This window comes from Taeniopygia guttata, chromosome 4A, assembly GCF_048771995.1.
Source record: "Taeniopygia guttata chromosome 4A, bTaeGut7.mat, whole genome shotgun sequence".
NCBI classification, from domain to species: domain Eukaryota; kingdom Metazoa; phylum Chordata; class Aves; order Passeriformes; family Estrildidae; genus Taeniopygia; species Taeniopygia guttata.
Genome location: NC_133029.1, coordinates 11684379 through 11703765, shown reverse-complemented (window position 1 = coordinate 11703765; position 19387 = coordinate 11684379). Strand labels below are relative to the sequence as shown.

At 43.8% G+C, this 19387-nt stretch overlaps 1 protein-coding gene across 8 annotated transcripts in view; it reads right to left on the bottom strand.

Moving 5' to 3' along the window:
* Positions 1 to 7737, bottom strand: part of PAK3 (p21 (RAC1) activated kinase 3) — a 128178-nt gene extending 120441 nt beyond the window's left edge. For 3 of the 8 annotated variants that reach the window (XM_072929152.1, XM_072929153.1, XM_030272656.4), the window contains exon 1: positions 7234 to 7736. The gene's annotated coding sequence lies outside the window, so the exon portion shown is untranslated. Of the gene's footprint in view, positions 1 to 7233 lie in introns of all 8 variants that reach the window. The other 5 variants (XM_072929154.1, XM_072929156.1, XM_030272655.4 and 2 more) reach the window with 4 other exon arrangements.
* Between the last annotated feature and the right edge of the window lie 11650 nt (positions 7738 to 19387).

The window sequence follows — 19387 nt, the reverse complement described above, 5'->3', positions numbered from 1 at the left end:
GCCACTGCTGGGGAGCTCAGTGGTAAACATTGTTAGCTGTTAGCAGAGGAAAAATCTTAAAATAAACAGGTCTTCAAGGTATAATTTTCCTTCTGATAAATATTAAAGAGGGGCAAAGCCAACAGACCTCTTTATCTCCCCTCTTCATTAATTAATAATATAATCCCTGAAAATGAAAATGGGCAGTTTCTTTGATCCTATGGGAAAGCCCCACAAAATAACCAAAAGGCTCCGGCCTCATTTGTCACATGGCTGCCACGATTTGCAGGTGGTATGGCAGAAATGAAATCCCACACTCTGATGAAACCTCATGTGGGTAGGTGCTCTCCCAGTGCACTCTGTGCTGGACAATGGCCTGGGCAGGCACCTGTCTGAAGTGCCTTTTTGAATATGCAAGAGGAAGATATTCCATTTCAGTTCTTGCAGCTATTAAGGAGTCCCAGTGAAATGGTCATTACAGACCTGTCAGGCCAAAATGTGCTGCATTTACAGAGCTTTTATATTATTTGCCTCTAGCTGACTGTAAAGAGTGAGGATGATACATAGCATCCTTTTTATAGAAATCTCAAAGAGATAAAAATAGTTTTCTATCTGGAAGACGCAAAGTGCAGGTAGGTTAAGTGAAAAATCCAGTCTCTCACAGCAGGGCAAGAAAATCTGGGACAGAATCCAAATCAGCTGATAACAGTCCTGCGACCTCAGCACTAAATGGGGATCTTCCTGTACTTACAGCCTCTTTCTCAGAAAAGTTTGTCCTGCCACGGTGTTCTCCAAAGAGTACCACTGGTCTGGGAGTCCTGCTGCAGGAGCTGGTGTGGATGAGTGGAGAAGGCTCCTTCTGTTACAGCCTTTCCATGGCTCCTCCCAGAGGTCAGTGATCTTACTGCCTTGTTGGGTTTTGGGCTCTTCCTGACTTTTAATTTCATCTGAAGGCTGTGATTCATTGTTACTCAGCAATAAACTGTTTTCCTTAAAGTGGCTAATCAAACTTTGATGAGGCCTCTGAGCAATGAGAAGATTGATTAGATACATTAAAAGGTTATCTGTAGAACAAAACTGAAGACCAGGGCATAAACTCCTCCTGAGTTCAATAGAATTATGAACTGGTATTTCTACACATATCTTTTCCCCATGCTCTATCCCATATTTTTATGTATTTGTGTAACTACCCCAGCATCTTGAAAGAGGGAAAGGGTAACCTCTCCCACACTTTGCTTAGCTCCACACCCTACAGTTGTGAACTAGTTAACGTGGCAGAAAAGCTGCAGTGTCACAGGCTCTGCCCTGCCCATCAGCCCTGTGCTGTACGTTCACCCATGGGTGGGATGAAAGGGCAAGGAAGAGAGCTTGTCCTGCAGACATTCAGGAGTGACCACCTGTGTGTGAAATAGAAGCTCTCAGCAATGTTTAACTGATGGTGCAGGCCTGAACCCCTCACTTCAATGCCCATGTCCTTTCTTACTCTCCAGAATCTTCAGCAGTGAAGATGCTGCATCCTCCCTAGGCAGCCTGTTGCAGAATTTGCTAAAGCTACTGCTGGAAAGCATTCTTAAATTGATACGGATAAACTTCTGAGAACCATACTAATCTATGTGCTGATTTATGAAGGCAAGAAAATGAGCTACAACGTGGAGAAATGAACTGCCCAGCAAGTTCCTGTTGTATGGTCTTTATACTGTCACCTGAGCCACACAGGACAAGTCACATCAGGCTAGAACAGCAGAGCAGGTGACCTTCAGACCTACTCTAATATTGTAGTCCTTATGCTACCATGAAAATGAAACCTTCACACCACCAGACAGCAGGTCAGTTTTTCCAGCTGATCCTCTGTCTTATTATGTAAGAGACATTGTTTGATTATTGCTCTCTGCTAACCTCTGCATAAATCAGCCATTAAGGACTAGAACAGAAATTGTTACTGAAAATTCAATCAGTGTTTCACTAACTTTTTAATATACCACTATGTGTACATTAAAATGCATTAACTTGCTTGAGCCTATTGGAAAATATTTTATTCTTGAACTCCATACTAGCTAACAACAACATAACAGAAAGGAGCAGTGGTCCAGGACTTTGGAGGGATGGCAAAACTGAAATACAAATTTCTCAACTTCAGAACTCATAAATGATATATTTAGGAGAGGGCATTATCCTTTATTTCACTTACAAAGGTGTTTTTATCTCCAACACAATTTAATTTCTGTTTTGCTTTGGCTGACTCATATTCACAGAATCACAGAACCACAGAATATCCTGAGTTGAAAGGAACCCACAAGGATCATCAAGTCCAACTGGCTCTGCCCAGGAAAACTCCAGTAATCCCACCACGTGTCTGAGAACGTTGTCCAAATGCTTCCTGAGCTCTGTCATGCTGGCGCTGTGACCACTTCCCTGAGGAGCCTCTTTCAGTGCCCAACCCCCTGGTGAAGAACCTCTTCCTAATATCCAGCCTAAACCTCTCCTGACACAGCTTCATGCTGTTCCAAAGCCCTTGTTTATGACACCTAGTGATATGTGAGGCCAGCGCAGATGATCCATACCTTCCCTTTCCCTTTTGCTTTCCCTTTCCCACAGAAATTTATAACTTCCACAGTGTTTGATGCTCATGGGCACAAGCTGCCTTGCAGATAATGCTGTCCCTTGATGGTACCCAAGGTTTAAAATTTGGGTAACCGCTGACACTGGTCAGTGACTTTGCTTGGGGCACTTTGTGTCAGGGAAGGAAATGTCTTACACCATACAAATATGACAGGATGGATCCATTCCAAAATCAAATTAATTCCTTAGGGGAAAAAACATGCCAACAAATGGGTTTCATTACTGAAACTGCAAGAAGCTCCTGGAAAACCCCACAGGTAGAAAAGGGAACACATTAGTTCAGCACTTCATCCAGTCCAGTGACACGGTCCACAGTCTGTCACTTTAATGCTGCATTCACAGGCAGGATTTAGGAGACAGGTTCATTGCAAGGCTACAGCTGTGACAATCTTAACTTCACATCAGAGTAAACACATGGAAGATCTTAGCCTTAGGAAAGCTGCCTATGTAATGTAATGAAAAGCAGCTATGAAAAGCCCTTTTCACATCTCTTCTATCCTCACTCTCTCTATATATCAACCTATTTATGTATATAATTTTACCTACCAAGAAGGTATAGAAGACAGAACCTGACTCTTCCAAGAGATGTGCAGTGAAAGGTAACAGATACAAACTGAAACATGGGGAATTCTGATTAGATTTTTTTTTCATGAGGATGGTCAAACACTGAAATTGCATCAGAGGTTGTAGGATCTCTGGTTTTGGAGATATTGCTAGTTTAACTGAACCAAGCCCTGAGGAACCTGCTAAAAATTGGTCCTGCTTTCAGCAGCAGGTTGGACTATATTAACCCCACAAGTCACATTCATCCTAAACTATTGTGTGATTTTTCTTAGGTAAATTTGGAACCAGACCATAGGTCCTTAGTAAATATGAATATATTTGTATAATACTTAACTGACCCACTGCACTGATCAAGAATGGAGACAGGCTGCCAGTACTCAGCTAAAAGGAATAATGGCACTACCCACACAATACCCACAAGGATCAGCACCCACACTGGAGAGCTCTGCACTCAGAAACCTCCTCCAGTGCACTCAATGAACACTTCATCCATCATGGACTCAATGTGTCCAGGGAGATTCTATACATACTCTGCTGTGCTCAACAGAACTGTGACTACAGGCCCCTGGTTCTATAGTGAAACCTTCAAGAATGACGCACTGAAAGAAAGATTACCGGGGAGTTTAAAAAAAAAATCCTCTAGGATCTCAAAATGTATCTTATTCTATCTGAAGGGCTAAGGTTTCAACTAGGAGGATAATTTCAAGGCACTCAATCTTAAGAGAACACTGTGAGAGACTGAGAGTATTTACATATACTGAAACAGTTATGATCTGATGATTTAAAGTGGTATCTATTGATGCCCAAAGGTATTTTTGGGCCCATACTTTCTTGTTTTTATGTAGTTGTTTGCCAACTACTGACAATCTGTTTAGAAATACCAAGGAACATGAAATCTGGAGGTGTATCAGTGTGTGAGCGTCCACTCCAAAACCTCTGTGAAAATAACCTTCAGGGATGGCAATCAGCCAGAGAAGCAGTTTGAAGCCAGCTAAGATAAGAATAAATATTTATGGCAGCTAAGGATTTTGCCTTTAATACCATTCTGCTAAATGCAGATAAATATTCAGATTTCCCTGGCTTCTGGAGAGTAAACCCGGTTTTAAAGAGAAATCCACACAACAGCATCCAAATAACATTACAACTGCTGGTAAGGGTTTTGGCTGATGTGTTACCCTAGTTTTTACAGACCAAATGAAATTTCAGCAATTTAAACATCTACATCAGACAACAGATGCAGAAGTATTCATGTTCTGTATCACTGCTGCCTGTGGCAGAGGGATGGCTCTACCATACTGTGCACCACCACGCTGTACTTCTGCCTTTCAGAACTGTACTTCATCCACAGGTAAAGCACCTCTCACTTATTTTGACATCTTTGCATTGAATAGTATCATCCAAAGCTAATATTCTACTACCTTTACTCCTACCAATTTGTCTCTGTGCTAAGGCAAACGTTTCTGTGGTATAAATCCCAAGTTCCCAGTTGAGTGAACCAACCCTGAAGTGATGACTACCTTCACAAGACTCAGTTTACAGGGAAGATACACAGCTGAACTAGAGTTAACCATGCTATTGCAGCTATCAACCATGTTACAGCAGCAGAGCTATAGAACCTCCTAACCAGGTAACACTTTCCTCTCCAGATGACCAAGAAGCCAGAGTTGCATCCTGTCCCCACCACAAATTCAAGTTACATCACATGCAGAAGAATACTTAGAATAAATTATTCAAAGGGAAGCAGAATCAAAGAAGATTATTTCCTTTCCTCTGCAGATTCACAAGCAAAAGAATAACTTTGTTCTATAGCCCATTATTAAACCTTTCACAACTAACCACACCACAAGACACTTACACCCCAGCTGGATGCTACATGAGGCTGTGACTGCAGGACCACTAAGAAGTCACTCCACTTTCTCACATAAAAGTTAGGAGCTTAATTCAGAACATGATCTTTAAATTGTTTTCAATGCACCTTCAGACTTCATGAAAGGAAATGAGCAAGATGACAGATGGACCAGTTGTGTTTTATTTTTTTCATGAAATGGCTCTCAGACTGCTTTAGCTTACTGCATCTTACTCCTTCTGTGCCGTACCTTCATTTCTGGATGTCTCTTTAGAGTGAACACTCACACTTTCTTTTCCCTCTTCCCTCTTGTGACCACAGCTCTTGTAAAAGGTCCAGAAAGGAGGGCAAGTAGCTCCTAAACAATTCTAGCTGTCACACTCCTGGCTGGACAAAAAGGGGCAAGAGGAATGGAATTGGAAGGGGAAATACAGGCACAGGGCAATGAGAGAGCAAGGTTTTTCTTCCCCAGGCTTTCACTAGTCTTAAGCAAATCACTTCCCTTACACATTGCTGTACATTAAATTAATATTAAATTGAGCAGGCTTCTGGCAGGATTTCCAAAGTACAACGCTCAGCTACCAGTGTACAGGTTTGAGGCATCAAACCATTCTGAAATTCAAGGTGTTCAGCTCTCTTAGATATCAAACACAAATTTAAAAATAATTAAGATAATCAGTGCATGATTCCTAGTTAAGAAGTTATTTTCAGCATCAGAGCTATTGGAACAGCCCTACCCATTCAGCTGGTCAGCCTCTCCACCTTTTAAAAGTATACCAGAGATCACAGCAGTCAATGCATTTATTCTTTCATTTAACATATACTTATCATATCCCAAATCTTTGCATGATCCTGAGAATTCTCACTCCAGTGAGAATGACTTGAAGACATACAGACCATGGGTTTCACCTTTGTGAAGAAAACTATTTACATGTAAGGGTTCAACAGTTTACTAGAGCAGCTACTTTGTAAAAAATAATGGGGAAAGAGTGTTCCAGCTGAGAGCTGCAAGTGTTCCATCCCTGCTGGAACTTCTGCCAGTGTTGGAGACTTTGCTGTAGCAAAGTTTTTACAGGATCTCACTATCTCTATTAGATGGAGTATGCCCAGAGTGTGCCAAGAGAGAAAACCTGAATGCTGCACTGAAGTGACCAGTAACAGGACAGAGGGGAGCTCTGCACCTGACCCAAGGGGAGGATGGCTACTTTAACCTTCTGCCTTGTTTCAGTAGAAGTGCACAGTGTCCATCTCCACTTCTAATATTGTATTTACCATTACCAACCTCTTAAACTGCTCAGCCAGTTGATGGCGATCCCTTCAACTAGGGCATCAGATCCAAACCAAGAACGGCTAGACAGGCAGATGGATTATGTCATTGGCAAAATTAGAAGTTTTAGGCTGTGATTGGCTTCCAATTACTATCTTCCTGTATGTCTGGAACTGACTCGTGTACAGACACTCAAGACCATGCTGCTGAGCCTCCAGATTAAAAATAACAAGTTAAAAGTTGGGAAATGTTTAATATGTGAAAAGCAACGATCTTAGGATATTTGAGTGGCAAGTCACTGAAGGTGCATCTGGCATGGGAAGGTGCACCTGTGGCACTCAACTTGGCCCAGCGGGCACGCAGCCCGGCTCACCGGTGGCTCATACGAGGAGCCTGCAGAGCCCTTGGCCTCCCCTCCTGCTCCCCTCCCCTCCCCTCCTGCCCCCCTCCGAGGCTTCCTGTGCCTGCCTGCAGCGCCAGCCGGCAGCGCGGCATCCCGGTCCCGGGGCATCCCGGTCCCGCAGCATCCCTGTCCCGCGGCATCCCGGTCCCGAGGCATCCCTGTCCCGAGGCATCCCTGTCCCGAGGCATCCCGGTCCCGAGGCATCCCGGTCGCGCCGCATCCCGGTCCCGCAGCATCCAGGCCCGACCGGCACCGCCAGGCACATGTCAGAGCCTTTCCATGGAGCCAGTTCTCCCTGAAGCCTCAAATAACCAGACCCCCAGCCCGAGGACAGGGTTCGGGGCGGTTCGAAGGCACAGATTTGGGAACCACCGAAGAGAGCCGGGCGCTGACAAAGAGCTCGGGGCTCTCCCCAGCGCCCCGCACGCTGCAGCCCCGCACGGCCCCTCGGCTGGGCTCTGATCCCGGCTGGCTGCGGGGGCCGCGGGCTGCCAGGAGCCCGCCCAGGGCACAGCCTGTTGCCGGGCACGCAAGGTACAAAGGCAAAGCACAGACCTTCTCCCTGGCCTCTCCGCGGGGAGGCTGCGCTCGTCCTGCCGGCCGCGGCCGCGGTGCCGGCGGGGAGCTGGGGCCGGCCGCGGTGCCTCAGCGGCTCCACATCGATCCGCCCGCCGGCAGCCGCGCTGCTCTGCTCCTTCCAGGGGGACAAAAACGGGGCTGGGGGGGGAGACCTTTCTATTATTATTATTCTAATATATTCTGGGGGCTTGTGGTTCCTGCAGCCAGGCGGAAGTGAACCCGCTTTCACCCCCCTCCTCCTTCCGCGATGCTCCGGGGCTGGATGCGGGCGGCCCCAGCAGCCCGGGCTCCGCTCCCGGGGCCCGGCTGCCCGCAGCCCCCGGGCGGCAGCGGCGTCCCGGCCCCCTGCTCCCCGGGCGGAATGGGGAGGCGGTGCCGTCCCCGAGAGGCAAAGGTTACTTGAGAGGCAGAAAGGAGCCGGTAATTTTCTCCACCCCAGTGATGGGCGGGCTGCCCGGGGGGAGCGGCGGTCCCAGAGCCCGCTGAGGGCAGCCGTGCCCTCAGTGACGCGCGGTCACAGCGCCAGAGGAGAGGCTACAAAAGCACCGAAATACAAAGGTGTCCGCTGGCTCCGTAGTGACATCCCGTGGTGCGGGGACACTACTGCCGATGGCCGGCTGAGCCCGGGGCTTACCCAGGCTTGCTGTTAAAGCAGCGCTCTGCTGCTGCTGCACAGCTCCGCTGCCACAAACCCGGGCACGGTGTGGTCTGTGCCTTACAAACGTGTCACATCTTCCACAGAGCTCGGGAGAGCCACGAGGGCTCCGAGCTGAGCTCTGCCGCTGGCCTCGTGCCTAGGCTGAGGGGCAGAGTGAGAGACACCGAATGAACATCCATCTAACTAAGGCAAATGTTAATTTCTTAATTCAGCATGTGCCATCATGTCGAATCAGACTTGCAGAACATCTCCCTTAGCCAAGAGGCACAGTGGAGATGAGGTGGTGAAACTCTCCTCCCTAAGCCTTCGCTACTCTAGAGAACTCTCCTGTCCACCTTCCCTGTCACACAGCACAATGGGATGCTCTGATGGCCTGTCCCAGAAAAGGCAAGAAGAGAAAATACAGTGAAAAAGACCTGAACTCAGGGACCAAAACACCACAACCTGTCCATAGTCAGAAGGAAAGCGTGAAACCAGCACTTAGGCACATCAGAGCTGAATGGATTCCAGCTTACAGGATGCTACTTGTAATGGGGACGTGGTGGCACCAACCTACAAATGTCTCCACAGCCCCTGGCAAGCTTGGTAAGATCCAGGCCACCATATTTACAAGCTTAGATTTCCCAGACCATAAAGCTTAAGGCTAGTCTAGGCAGGCCTGAACACATAGCAGCAGAAACTCCTGATAATTCTTCTGTGGCATAGGGGTGCAGGGTTGTGTGGGTGTAGATGGGTTGTAAAAGGCTCTTCTAAACTCTGCTACAGGAGTAACTCACATCAAATGATGCACATGCTTGCAAGAAATGACTGGGACAATTTACTCAGATCTCTGTTGTCCCCAGAAGCCAACTGCTCTCCACATCATGGTGGAACTTAAACTCTGTAAAAGTGAAATGGTCGATGAAGCTGGTTGGTATCTCTTTGGTCCAGTGTCTTGTTTAAGACCTGCCATTCTGGACTGTGCAGATTCACCTCTGTGCTCAGTTTTGTGTTAAACATTTCCTTCACATCCCAACAGTGGCAGAGTTTCTTAGTCAGCTGCTGCATCTGTCTCACAGCCTCAGGGTGTCTGTGTCCTCCACATTGCCAGTGGATGGCTGACCAACCATGTCAGCAGAAATGCCCTCTTCCAGGTGGGACTGGCCAGACGATTGCACCTCATCTTAAGGAGTGCACACCTGGACACACTGGTGCATAAATTGTGTCTTGCAGCTTGATTAATGCAATTCTCTGTGCTTTAAAATAAACCACAGCAGGTGTAAAATAAAGCACATGTCTGCATAGCAAAGGAGAGCAGTGTGGTGCTTTGTTCACCCTAGATTCTTACTAAGTGCAGACTTTGGTCTTCTCTTCTGATATTCAATGCCTTTCATAATCTTCCATAGCCAGCTCCTGCTGGAGCACTGCCACCATTGACCAAGGAGCGAGAAAAAACTGTGGGAGTTTCACATTTCCCATGCAATATTTATGCACTATGGAACTTAGTTTGCCTCACAGAGATAGCAATAACCCAGATCTGAATGCAGTAAAAGAGGCAAATGTAAAATTTCTCTCCTGAGCTTCATTTCTTCACACACAATCATGTAAAGGAGGCTGGTAGCCAGCCCAACAAATCCAATCCCTATAGTCTAATCAAGCTATTCCTGTTAGTGGCTAGATTGAAAGGTGAAGGAAAGGCTTTTTTCTGTTTTAAAATACTTGGGAGGCACACAAGTCCTACAGAGATGGGAGCCATCTAAATATTTGTAAAGACACAGTGAGATAAATAACCCATCTGTTGTAATCTAGTAGTTAAATAATACCAATTAAAAAGATTTAAAAGTTTCATGAAGCCACTAAATCACTATTGATGTTTTCAAGTTTTTAAAATTCTTCTCCAAAGTGTATGAATGTAGGAAATCAACCATCTCCTGTCAGATTCCCGAACCACATGGAAAGGAACAAGGCTGTGCATGAAACTGATGCAAACAAATCCGTGGTGCTATTAAAGCAAATTGCCACTAACAATCTAACACAGACTATTGCAAATTGCTCCTCACACCCCAAGACACATTGCTGATTTCCATGGTATGTCAGCACACACATCCATCACTATCCTTCTTCCATCCCAGGGATCTCAAAGCACCTCACAGATGGTGCTTAAATGAAGGCCTAAAACACCTTCACTCTTTTTCCGCTGTAAGCACAGAGATGTGTTCAACATCCAACAGGAAGTATTAAAATGACTGGAAAGATGAAAGTGTCCTATCTGCACATATGCCTTGCTCTTTCAACTAGATAGCACTTCCAGCACATCTCCTTGCAATTAGAGAAAGCTGTTCCCTCGAAGACTGCCCTGAGCCATCCACTGACAGCTTTACAAGCAAATCAGAGCACAGCAGCAGTGTTCTGCTACATCCCAATGAACGATGCCGTTCGGTTCTGTGTCTGAAGAGCCACACAGCAGCTATAGAGCAGCACTCAATATACTGTGAATTCTCACAGGCTTTTGTTGGTTTAGAATGCTCGCTTCTGGTACAGCCAGGTGACAGATACAGGATACAGTCAAAGGTTTTCATACATCAGAGAATCCTACAAAACATACAGGAAGAGAACATAAGCACCCAGTGTATCAGCCACCATCTCACAAGCATCTTGTGTGTCCTCTGAGACCTCCCAGCAAAGCAGGCTTACTGGGAATGGGAAAACAAATGTGCACTGACCAGAGAGCTGTAGAAGGCCAGTGAAGTACCCTTAGAAATGTTTTCCAATAAATGTGCAGGCAGATTGAGCTTCCTCTCTTCCCTTTCCTCTTCAATACATGCACACACCCAATCTCAGTGTGATTTATGTTGTCATAGTTCTCTGGGTAACCTCCATGCCCAGAGTACAATCTGAGAGCAGGAATCTGAAGAACAGGCAGCACTGGAGATTTGATTTGACAGTTCAGCCCTGAAAAATGTCCTCAATTAAATTACAGAGATACCCCACCGACCTCAAGAGGTTACCAAAACACACATCCAACAACACTGGCCATTAAAAAGGCACCAGCTGTGCTACTCACTGTGTTTGGTTACTGTCTTCCTGGGAGAGAAGTGAAACTACCCCAACATTCAGTCCCACAGCCCATGAGCCAGCTCTGCCTCGGTGTGAGGGTGTATGTGTAGGGCATTACATATGGAATACCTGTGGCTATGGGCACCATGAATGTTAGAACAAAAGAGAGAGTTGGCCATACCTGGTCACTTCTTGAGACTGTGTCTGGGTTACCTCTGTAACATCCTTTTCTGTTCCTGGTTTTGTTTGAGTTTTTCTTCTAGAACTTGGGAACTGATGTCTCAGTGTTATTATCAGTAATACTGCCAGTGTCTATAAAAAAGTACATATTCCAACTGATAAATGCTACATTATGAAGAAACAATGTGCTGTTAATAAAATGGAGATTAATTATGAAAGGTAATGAATGGTCTCAAACCCCACAAATTTGAGATAAAAATCCATTCTGCTGCATTTCGAATAATTACAAGAGAAAAATGCGGAAGACTGTTTCTTCTCAAAACTTGGCAATTTTATATTATGCTACTATATTCTTATTGAAAAAATGGTGCTTTTATTCACTACCCCTTTTTTAACTTTGGCCAGTGTTGCAGCCAAACATCTGCTTGTTAATTCAGCAGAGTAAGTTAATGGTTAGTAATCCAGGAGTTTCCAGAGAAGATCCCCACAGATATTTCCTAAGTAAAATTCTCTCTAAAGCTTTGTAAGAATGCACTTAAGAAGAAGAAACAGAAAGATGTAGACAAAGCATCCATGTGATTGTTTGGATAAGTTGGGCTCTTCTCCTGAAGAGCCTCAGTGGAGGATTTGGGGCAGGTTTTCAGCTGAAGGCAATCAAAAGCTCAGTGTGCAAGTTTCATTGTGAATATACCAGTGTGACTGAAGAAAGCTGGGAGTGCAGGAAATGAGACTAAAAGCAATAGTGAGGTAGCAGATAGTTCACTGCTCACAGGATTCATTCCTTCCTGTCTTTAGACAGTCATAGAGAAAAATTAATGATGATTATTACAGTTACACATTCTGAGCCTCTTCCTGCTCACATGTTGACCTATCTCTATACCAGAAAAATTCTTAGGAGCCAGCCCAGCCTCACCAAATATATCCCAACAGACAGAATCCTGTATATCTAGGATTTAAGAGACAAATCCCCCAAAAGCCCACTGTCTAAGCAGATATAGCCTAGACAATCGGCAGCAAGCCTCCCAGATCCCTGGCTTACATTGTCTCTGCATGCTGTGCTGGAGTAATGGAGCAGTGTCAGGCCTTGGGACTCTCAGGAGCAGGTACTAAAAAGGCACATTACATTGCTAGACTTTAGCAGCAGCGCTCTCACCAAATGCCCTTTTATTCATAATGTTGACAATCAGTTATCATGTACCAGGATCGAGACAAAAAAATACTGCTGGCAAAAATAGTGTATTCACAGAATGATTTTTAAAAGATCTGAAAGGAACCATGCAAATAACTATAAATAGTCTTACTATCCTTACAAGGCAATTACAGCTATTAAGCTGAACAGATAAATATAGAAAATTACCAGTCCTTATTTTTAAGTGATAATGAGTTTCTTGCAGGCAAACTGCACAGCTCTGGAGACTGCATCCTCAGACTACCCACAGACCATGGCTACACAGAGAAAAAGGAGCAAGTTTCTCAGAGCCTGAAGCCCAGGAATGCTTTATCCCAAAGGCAGTAAGGAAGCCTGGGTGCCAAAAAGAAAAATTTTGTCTGCCTGTGACTCACCTGCCCAAATGCACACCAGCTTTTTTTCATTCACACTAGGAAGTGAAAGTGTTATTTTCTAAAAGCATAAGGATGTCACACAGTGAGTTCAGGACCACTGGTGTACAAGTGAGGCACTCACTGTGGTACAAATTATGTTGGGATCAAGTTTTGTACTTTTCAGCCTGTTCTGGAAATAAACAACCTCTGAGTAGTTCTGGCCTTCTTTTTCCAGACTCCATTAGTTAATGTACAATCACTGGAGATAACTCAAGGCTTTGCATGACCTGTGCTGCTATGGATTGCCAGCAACAGACGTTCACTACAATGTACACATTAAGATGAAGAAGTAGTTGTGCAGCTATTTCCTAAGCAATACTTCCTCACCACCACTAAGGGACAGTATTCCCTACATTTCTACTAGAAAGAATGCCATATCTGCAAGTTCCATTTTAATCAGCAATGGTTAATGCCTCTGTTTAGTGCTTGAAGTGTTTTACATTCTCTATTACGTTTGTTTAATAAGTTAGTTCTTCACAATGCAGTGAATTACAGGCCCATTTAATGTACTTTCACTACAACTGATACATTGAAAAATAAAACAAAATGTATTTAGTGAAGGTAATTCCTCCTATGAGCTCCTAAGCCTAACAGGATGGCTAGTCTAAAATAAATGGTTAACAGTAAGGTGTCAATCAAAAGGCATAAGCAACTTTGCAAAACACATCCATTTTTGCACATTTTTTTTTTCCAAATACATAATTTGTGTCTGTGAAAATCTTCTAAACCGTCCTTATCTGTGTTGCCAATGCAAGTACTGGAAAATCTGCAACATTATGCTCTTTGATAGGTACTGCTTCCTATTCCTTTTACACCAGAGACACTTCTGCCACTGACTTCACTCGGAGTGAAGATAATAGCTTCTATATTCAGGGGCAAAACTTCACTAGCAGTCCCATTTCTCCAGGCATATTTTGTGTTATGGAAAACACTTTAATCAGCTTGAAAGACTCTTCTAAATTATCTTCTCTTAGTCTGTGTTCCTGAAGAATACTCAAAGAGTCCCACTCTCACCAGAAAGTAATTTACATATAGTAAGGCTGTGACTTATTTACAAAAAGCCAAGTTTTTACAGGACAGTATAGCAGAGGTACCTGGTTATCCTTATTTTCACACTCACACAAATAAGAAATGTCCATGAAGTAGTTGTTACAGTGATAACAAATTACTGTACAAGCCCAGTGCTGTATGATTTCAAGACCACATTCCAATACCTTTTTTGGTGTCTCAAACATTTGAAGGCATTCAAATTTGTTGGCTGCAAGATCAAGAGCTGTACACTGAAGCTGATAGTGTAGCTGTACAACCAAACTTCAATCTTCATTCTCTCTTTACTGAGAGAAGGCACAAGGCACATCATATCCTGTGATATGATAAAGAATAATTTTTTAAAAAGAATTAATGGGTCCCATGAACAGAAGGCTTCCCAGATTATGTATTCTTCTGAATAGTACATCTAACCTTATCTGTGAAGATAATCCAGTGCAATTAGCCTCCACTGGCTCTAGCAGGCAACAGTGGCACAGCCAAGAAATGGATATTTTTAGTACCTACCCTCTAACCCTGCCCTGTAATTAACTGGAGAGCCCCACAGATTTCTGCCTGATTAGCTGTTCAACTAATGAGAGGGCCCAGACTCAGCTACCATGAACCTTGAATTACCTGCCATTCATGGACAACTCTTTGTGACCCCCAGAGCAAGGCACAGGTGCAGAGCTGTGCTGCAAAAGGGACACAAAGAGGAACAGGGGCCCCATGCAAAGTGTGCACAACTCCTCTGACTCCAGTCACACATATTGAGTGTTTTGGATGGTTACACACATGGGAGCTAAACCTGGCAGTTCCTGTATGGTCATTACCCAAGATATAAAATGTTTGGCTTTTAGTTAAGATCTACAATATCAATGTCAAAAAATGAGTCTGAAATTACAGGAGCAGGAGCTGATCTGATTGTAAAAAAGCTCAGCTATTCAATTGAAGGCCAATGCTTGGTCATAACCAGAGAAATGTTTAGGTCAGGAGTCCAAGTTCAGGAGTGGAGAAAATAAGAAGCTGAAGGAAACATTATATCCTGCAATAATCCTTGCAGGAGATATGATTTCAGCATGAAAGGATGCAGTCCAGCTTTCAAGTCTCTGAGCAAAAATCATTCTACTATAACTCTGCTGTGAGATAAAAGCAGACATGTGATCTAGTAACACTGGCCTTTCCCTGGTGTTTTTATTGGTGCTGCCCTCCATATTAAAGAAAACAAACACTCTGCTTTCAATTTTAAAGACAACTCCAACAGGTCTGCTTTAGAGAACTTTTCTGTTTTAATCCATGCCTTGTAATGTAGTTAGCCTTGTGTAAGTTTGGAAGATGGCCTGTTAAAATAAAAGTAAGCAGAAGATTGGCTTTTAAAAAAACTTTTACCCGGCTTTTGGGGGCTTTGGTTTGAGTGTTACTTTTTTTTAGTTATTAGCTGCTTCTCCTTTCTCTTTTAAATGGTCATGGTAGAAGAATAAATAAGGTTGTCACCTCATATGTGGTTCTCCCATTTCTTAAGTAAGGAAGAAGGAGATTTGAGTCCTCCTGAGATCTGAAATACCCAAAGCAATGTGTAAATTCATGAAAGAGCATGGTTTTTAGTAGAAATATCACTCAGTTGGAAGCACACTAGGCCAAAGCTTGAGACAAGGTCTGTTGTAATTCTGCTCAGAGCTGATGGGTACCTCCACACAAAGCATTTCCTCTTACTGTGTCTCAGTTTCTCTGTTTCTAAAAAGGATAACCTGAAAAGTCCACAACTTTTAAAGCTTCGTCAGATAAGACAGTCCAGTATAAGAGCCTCTGCCAGCCATGAAATCACTGCATGAGCTAAGGTCTGGTGCCCTTCTTGTCAGCAGAGCCTCCCATGAAGCACCTGCATCTGTGCAGAGCAATACAGAACTAAGAGCTGCTAGAAATCTGGTTCCCTTCTCCCTCTTCATGCCTTGATTCAGGTGTAAGGATTGTTAAGGATGCTACAACAATAACAGTTCTGCTCTGTACTGCATCACTGTACTGTCAGATGGTAATTTTTGTAGAATCATAGAATGGTTTTGGTTGGAAAGGACCCTAAAGATCATTTTGTTCCACCCCTCTGCCATGAGCAGGGACACCTTTTATTAAACCAGGTTGCTCAGAGCCTCATCCAGCTTGGCCTTGAACACTTCCAGGGATGGGGCATCCACAGTTGCTCTGGGCAAACTGTGTCAGGTGTCTCATGACCAATCAGTGGTATAATGAATTCTCTGAATGCACGGAATAGGGTGGAACTCTTTGAGGATAGAATCAGGACAGAATTTTCCCCTCACAAAGCCTGAACACACTGACTGATATGTCACTTTTGTTATTGATATAATTCTGCCAAGAGTTTAGGTTATTGAACAGAAAACCAGGAAGTCTTGTTAACAATTATGGATGACAGTGTCAGTAGAAGAAAAGAAAATGTGTATATTTCATTTCTCCTTTTGATGCATGCTTGTCAGCTGCTTGTAACAATGGGCATCACAATTTACATCAATGATGAATACTTGGATGAGCTGGAGCACAAGACAGGATGCTGTTGTCCCGATCATTTTGGTAACCAAAGTAGGTCACACGTAACTTTGCAACATTAAGGACATCCAGATTCCAGATTTCCACAATGGAGTCCTCATTACTGCCTGAGGACAGAATTTAACACTATGTATTTGACATCATGACAACAATCGCTGGAGAAGGTGATGAATTAAAAGTGAAAACATTGAGGAAACCATCTCTTCTTCAGTTAGAATGCCACAGCTGCTGCCCAAACCATATCCTCCTATACGAGGGGGACAGTGGCCTTGGTAGTTAGCCAGACATCAAAACCTTCCTAGGGCACTCCTCCTCCTGAGAGGCACATGCAGATCAGGACAGGCTGTCTAAACACAGCGAGCCTCCTCTCCTTTGCTGGGTTATTTTCTTTCTCCCTAGGGGAGCTCCAGCCAGGGGAAACTCTATAACAGAGGTGGCTTGGTTTCCTCCCTGTTTTTATAGCAAGAACAAGCTACAAAGGCACCCTTTTGATAATGTCCAGTTCTTCAAAGTCAAGTTCCCTGCAGTACTGAAACATATGAAACTTCAGTTCTGCTTTCACTGCAGTTTTATCTAGCTACTGTATTTCTAACACAGCTGGAACACCAGTACCCCAGTTTGAAGGGTACAGATGTCAAATAGCAAAAGATACCTTATGACTCCAGACTCTCTGCTCATTCCAAGGAAATGCCTAGATCCTCATTCTCACAGCAAAGAATGTATGTTCAACAAGTCAGAGATGCAACTCAGTGTGACTAGAGACCCAGTCTGGGCTTTCCACCTCTAGGACAGAAAGGACCCAAAGGAATAAAGGTATCACCTCCCGGGACTTGGGCTCCAAGCAGCTGAACCTCTGCTCACTGCAGTTCAGATGCCAGGCCTGAAGGCACTTACAGGGAAACCGTATTGTCATTAAAGTTATCAAAATTGGATTATACTTGGACACATGCTGGCAAAGTATTTGCAATGGATTCAGAATAGCTGGAAATTGGCCACATCCCCATAATATTCCTAAAGTTGGATAAAATTTAACAGCAGTAAATTAGGAAACTTTGCCAACTCCAAAGCACTACCTCAAACTTGGGCCAAAACAATGCACAGACACCCAAATGCTCTAGAGGGATTTTTCCCTTCTGCCAAAAGCTGTTGATCAGATAAGAGCTGGGCTATGGACCACGGGGATAGGGATACTGTTTCCCAAGAAAGCTTGGCTTTGGAAAAGAGCATTTTTGGCAAAAACTAAGGAAGTTACAATCAAAACCGTAAAATATTTGCAGAGCTCTGCATAGAGGGCAAAGGATTGTGGCTGCTGAGGCATCTGTAAGTGCCAGGGAAGAGCCCTCCAGACCATGAATGCCCTCCTCAGCCATCATTCTTGTGTCTCTCCCCGATGAGTCTACAAAGGAAAACAGAAAACTGAATTGTTACAGTGCATAGAAACTTTCCTTTCGTAGAGATATTTGTAGCACAATGAGAGGTGGGTGGGAGAGGAGAAGACAGAAAGAACAAAAAAGTGTTAAAGGGGTGAGACAAGCTGCTAGTACCTCTGTGTTTTGAAATGTCTCAGCCTAGTGCCTGTTGAGCTAAACTGTGAAATCTGTATTTACATCACAGAGCTGGAAGCTGCTCACATACAGCAGTGCTCCCCCAAGCACTTGCACAGTGCCCTGCCTGGCCCCTGGCACCCCCAAACCAGGGAGACCCTATGCACCCACCCTGGAGAAGCAGCACAGCCTGTGAGAACCCTTCCCTCCACTTCAGGATTATTCGGTGAGATATTTAATAGATTCTCCCCATCTCTTAGAAGTGAAGGGGGGAGGATCTGTCTGATTGTATCTCTGACCCTGGCAACTCTTCACAAGCAGAGACAGCTGAGTCACTAATATTTAGAAAAATAACATAATTGACTGTATTCAGGCCTGTGGAGGACCCCTGCTGGGTATTCACAGTTAAGCACTAGCAACTCGGTCATTCCTGGCAGCCTTTGTGAAGGGTTGCCAGGGCTGTAGATTCAATTAGATGACCTCCAACAAACTGATTTCCACTGCAAGTATCTTTAAAAAATACATTAAATCCCCAGTAAATACAGTGAAATTGGAGGAGACAGCCCTTCCTACCTCATTGAATGTCCCAAATCACCCCAGAGCCCCAGCTAGAGGCTTGCTGGGATGTTCTGCATGCCCAGGCTCTATTATCACTGCTGCCTAATGTGATTTAGCCCTGTCTGTGGATTGCACTCTTTAAATCTGAGAATGTGACAGTGTCGCGGTTGGATGCAGATTAGGATACAAAATGATGTTGAAAAAGGTAAAAATATTTTCATGTATCTTTCTTTTCCTTGTCACTGGGCAGGGGTGACAATTCTATTACCACTAGTTTTTATCTTTAAACAGGTTTTTTTCCAGTACTAACCATTGAATTATTTTGGTTTAAGGAGAACTAAGAAGAATCAGATCCAGTGTTTTGTACTACCCATTACAATATGCTGCAGTGGTACATTACACTGAGCTGGAATACTTCTTTTCTTCTCAATTATCTATACTGAAGGTGTTTCATGTGTCACTAAGGCATCTAGGAATGAGATTTTTTAATTCTGCCTTATGCATAGACTTTTATGATAAGCCTTACAATAAAACAATGTGGACACTATTTGCTAATACTATCATAATAAAATCAGCTAACACCTAAATTACACTTTGTAGTTGCTTCTCATAATGTCTGCCTCCTCAGACTCCAGAATTTAATTTCAGTCAACATACTCTACCCTGCTAAATTGCTTCTCAGCCCAACTATTTGTTTGCTGCTTTTCTATCCTAAATAATTCTGAACAACCATCAAACCCTCATCTTTCTTGCACACAGGCATATTTGAAGAAATAGAAGGGAACAGAGCAGTGTTGGATTCTCAATATGTCCATCCAGAGAGAAGCTTAATGAAACAATGTTTTAAAATAATATATCCTATTGTTGGGGTTACAATCAGATATTAATTCAGTAGCACAAAAATATGTAACAGGATAACAGCTACTACTATGAAATTATTTTCTAGAGAGCCATCAACAAGCATTTCTTC